Source organism: Penaeus japonicus, unplaced genomic scaffold (genome assembly GCF_977035675.1).
Source record: "Penaeus japonicus unplaced genomic scaffold, GWHDUDI00000001_assembly GWHDUDI00000022, whole genome shotgun sequence".
Classification (NCBI taxonomy): domain Eukaryota; kingdom Metazoa; phylum Arthropoda; class Malacostraca; order Decapoda; family Penaeidae; genus Penaeus; species Penaeus japonicus.
In genome coordinates, this window is record NW_028234424.1 from 10,842,434 (window position 1) to 10,847,433 (window position 5,000).

Below are 5,000 nucleotides of genomic sequence, written 5' to 3' on the forward strand. Positions count from 1 at the left end.
AAGCCATTTGGGATTACAACGAGGAAAGTCGACAGACACTATATTTATCAAATTTACTACAAGTCATAAATGAAATGGATATTAAATTTACTGCAAGCATCTTTCTTAATAACTCAAAGCATTCGACAATATAGACCATTATATAACATCAGCTAAAGTCAGCAAATTATAGGGCCCTATCACGTAATATGTGAAATTTGACAAGAAATCATCATAGATACTGATTATTAGTGATGTTCCCCAAAGGTAGACTCTGTATCCATTCTTCTTTGTAATCATGATATGGCCAATTCCAGCATTTCTACATTTTTTTCGTTTGCTGAAATAAATAACCTAGTCAATGTTGTTAACAGAGAACACTATCAATAATAAGATTCAGTTAAACAAATTCACACTTCATCATGTTTGTACGTAACCAGAGATACATTCCACCTTCACCCCCGCTCATGACAGGAAATGAAACGCTTAATGAAGCACACGAGGCAGCATTCTTTGGCGTAACGACTGACTCTAACTAGGAATTGGAAATACTGTTGTCAGTGTACTGTACAAACAATGAGGAAACAAATATGTACTATGCACTCTCGAGACAGACTTTAGAGTAAATTATTCAAACTAAATATATCGATCAATAATCCACTCACATAGTACAATCTAATGCGGGGCGGGTATCTGATAACTAATTAAAATCCCTCACCACTGGCCATAGTCGGATCATCAGAACTGCACCTTTCAAAGAAATACGACCACCCAAGTCAAACATATAGGACTCTTGAAATCCTGAAAGTGAACGGACGACTAATTAAGGAATGCAATCCTTGCTTAGACATCTATAAGTAATCAAAATCATGGTCAGATTTTCAATAATTCCAAATAGAGAAGAGATTTAGAGTACAATCTAAGGAACGCAACACCCCTTTACAACACCGCCGCGTCTACGAGTTTCTTACAGAAAAATTAAAGGCAGGCACTCTGTTGCTAGTTTTATAAAGGCTTATCAAATGTACATCCTATCATAATACTAATTGCACTATTTCCTTCATTATATTTATAGTCTTTACTTACGTTGCCTTATGAGTAAACTATATTTTGAACCCTATGTACCTTTCGTTAACCTGTAGTTGAGCTGTGTATCGCACCTTCATGTGTACCCTCTCTTACTGCTGTACATGATGCTGCGTATTTCATGATGGTTAATTGTTAAACTGCAATTCTTATTTACTCTTTTATCTCTGTCAAACCCCTTCCTGTTGTAAATTTTATGGCCTATTCTTGTATGTGTTCTTAAACCAGCTGCACTGCATTGTATGTGATGTATCTAGATGCTTGGATGAAGACAGCAGACATGGAAAGGCTTAGCTTTTTGTGTGTTTTGGTGTTGAAAATCCTAGAAAATGTACTAATGTATAAGCCAAATAAATCATTCCTTTCAATTTCACTTTCATTCTACTTTTCTTCTGTTCTCCCATCTCCTCACTTCTTCCCCTATTCTCCCTCTCCCCGTTCCCCAACTCCACTCCCCTCTCCCCCTGTTCTCCCACCTCCCCTCCCCTCCCCTCCCCTCTCCTCCACCTCGCCTCCATCCCACTTAAATCATCCCTTCCGTTCCCTCTCCTTCGCGCTAATCCCTCACCTTAAGAAAATGGCGGCTGGAAGTACTCTTTTATTCCGAGAACTTAAATCAATGTCTATCTGTTGGACGTCCCGCCTCATTGGCCTAAAAGGGAACATTTGCCTCCAAACGGCGGCGAAATTTCACTTGTGTCAAATGTATATCTTTAAGAGTGAGATTTATACTGTATACAGCGCTTGGCTATCCCTTGATATATATTGTCAGAAGCACTTTGTATACCTGTTCGATTGAAATGATAGTCATGTGAATTGATTAGGCGTAGTTTGCACGCGATAAGGCCCGCACGCTTCATATGTGCGGTCTTGTGTGGTCCACAGACCTGGTTTTACTAATGCCATAAACGTCAAATAGGCCAGAGTTACTCCGTGTGATAATCGCGCAATGGGAAGCATGGGGGTATTGCACCATCATTCACAGCTATATTTACAAGCAAGAATTGAATTTGCATAACAGCATATGATTCACACCTGTCAATAAACCCTCCGCCTCACCAAGGAGATGCCGAAGGCCGATATAAGCACCCGGCGCGCTTTGCTTTGCCAAGAGACCATGCATCATGCAAAACTTATGCATCGTAATTACATATGCTGATGAATATAGAGATAATGCATTCCGAATCTCTATCACGAGGACGCGAGAGAAATATCGGCCTCTCGCTCGCTGCTCTGTACTTGACCCGCTCCGTTGATTGTTTATGCCTCGTGCCGGCGCTCTCGCTGCCGCAACTTCGCCATGACGCTGATGAATAACTGCTGAAAAAGAGCCTCTGGTGATTCATGGTCCGCAGCCGCTATCAGTCTTAACTTTCGCAAACTATTTGTAATTGACAACGAGCCGTCGGAGCCTGCATTATTCATGCATATACGAAACGTTCTTGTGTTCGTATCAAGTAATGATCTGTTATCAATTGCCGAGGAAAACGTGAAGGAATGCCCGACTAGAATGTAAATATGCAAGAATATAACTATACTTACCCCTTTTCTCTCTCCGTCTCTCTCTCTCTCTCTCTCTCTCTCTCTCTCTCTCTCTCTCTCTCTCTCTCTCTCTCTCTCTCTCTCTCTCTCTCTCTCTACCCTCCCCCCCCGTTTTTCTTCTTTAGCTAGCTATCTATACACACACACACATACAATATTCATATTCATACAGATGGATGTATATAATAGACAACATTAATGTAAAATAGCATGATGAATTAGTTCCCTCCGAAAACATGGTCAGCAATATGAGTTACCACCCAAAAAAACAAACAAACAAACAAACAAAACAACAACGACCTCAAGAATCAGCCTGAGTAACGACCAACATGATGAATCAATCTCAGCCCAATGAGTCAAGAGCAACATGAGTCACGACCAACAAAATGAATAACGACCGCGGTGATGAGTCAGAGAGACGCAGAGAGTCGAGACTGACGCAGCAGCAGTAACAAATCCCCTGATGCATTTGGCTGTCATGAGGTGCCGCGGGGAACCAGCTGTCCCATTCCTCTTGTGGGTCTGAGAAGCAGCCTCTGGTGGCCGCGCCGAGTCCGTTCTTGTCTCTTCGCTTCGGATGCTTGTAATAAGGCTTGTATTTGGGATAAAGAAAGAATGCTTGTATTTGGAATAAAGAAGTAATGCTTGCATTTATGATTAAGAAATAATACTTGTATTTGTGATAAAGAAATAATACTTGTGTTTGTGATAAAGAAATAATGCTTGTAAGAATGTTTGTATTTGGAATAAAGAAATAATGCTTCAATTTGTGATGTAGAAATAATGCTTGTGATAATGCTTGTCTTTATGATCAATAAGCAATGCTTGTTATAATGCTTGTGTGATACAGATACACGATACTTGTATTTATGTTAAAGAAATTATAATTGTAGTAATGCTTGTGCTCATGATAAAAAAAAGTTTGTATTTATAATAAAAATTGTTTGTAATAATGCTTGTATTTATGTTAAAATAATAATGCTTGAATTTATGACTAATAGATAATGTTGTAATAATGATTATATTGATGATAGAGAAATCATTCTTTCAATTGTGTTTGGATTTTGCTGTATTTTTTCTATTGCTGTTTAGGTTGTGGTTTAATAGGCGAGTTCATTATCTTTTTCTAAATACAACCACCCCTCTCTCTCTCTTCCCTCTCCTCCCCGTCCTCCCTACCCTGCCACTCACTCCCCCCTTCCCCCTCTCCATTTAAGCGGGGAACAAATCACAGCCGTGTAGGTCCCTGGCTTGTTCTACCTTCGGCCGACGGGAGGCCAACTTTATTCCGGTTATAATTAACTCCTGTCACAACAGCACCTGATCTCTGCCTTGACCCCTGGCGTCAGGTTGTGTTTCTTAATGACACGGTAATGTTCCGGTCGCTGCTCCCGTCACGGTGTGCAGCGGGGACTCCCGTCGAGCCTCGCCTCCCCTGCAACCGCTTCTTGCAACTTCGTACATTGCAACTCGGATACAAAGGACATCACTCCAGCATCGCGAGAATTAAGGATATTATCCCATCGTCCTGGCGGCGTGGATGCTGATGGGGATGCTCCTTCTTTCATCTCTCACAGAATTATGGAGGCGATGTACAGGCATTGCACATCCTTGCGTCTGTTGTGCCACTGGGCTTACGTCTTCCTGTCATTATACATTTTCCTTCATCAAATCCCAGACAGACAGCCATGAATAAATATGATAAAACAATATAATAAAATAAAGTAAAACAAAGGTACCTCTCGAATCTACTCAACGAAAAGGAGTTCGTCAATAAAATCCGAAAGCTCTCGAGTCGTATTGACCCTTTATCCTTCCCATCCACTGATCCTAAATGGTACTTTGTCTCCTTCATCGTCTTGCATGAAGCCAATAACACGTCCCCGTCTTTCTCACGACTCGAACTCAAAACAAAGGCCAGACCCGAGGACGATGGACACGCACATATAAATATACATATATATATATAACAACATCTCCGGCCCCTGTAGACGGATCTCTTTCAAGAAAATCAGTCGACTCAGACGGAAAGGAATCCATCACTGACAACTTTTTGGTCTGAGGCGAAAGTTGGTTCGATAAAGAGAAAATGATCGTTGTCCAAAGCCGGTCGAATGATGCGTATCTTTGAGCGTTTTCAACTTTGCAAGCCACGGAATCGAAATCACGAATCCAAAATCGCGTGATCTGAGATAAGGCTGTTGCATATTAGGGTTGGAGATAAATGCTCATATTTCTTTCATTAGAAATGATTTCCACTGTTGCATCTCTTCCAGAAAACGAAATATCACAGTCTGGGAGAGAGAGAGAGAGAGAGAGAGAGAGAGAGAGAGAGAGAGAGAGAGAGAGAGAGAGAGAGAGAGAGAGAGAGAGAGAGAGAGAGAGAGAGAGAG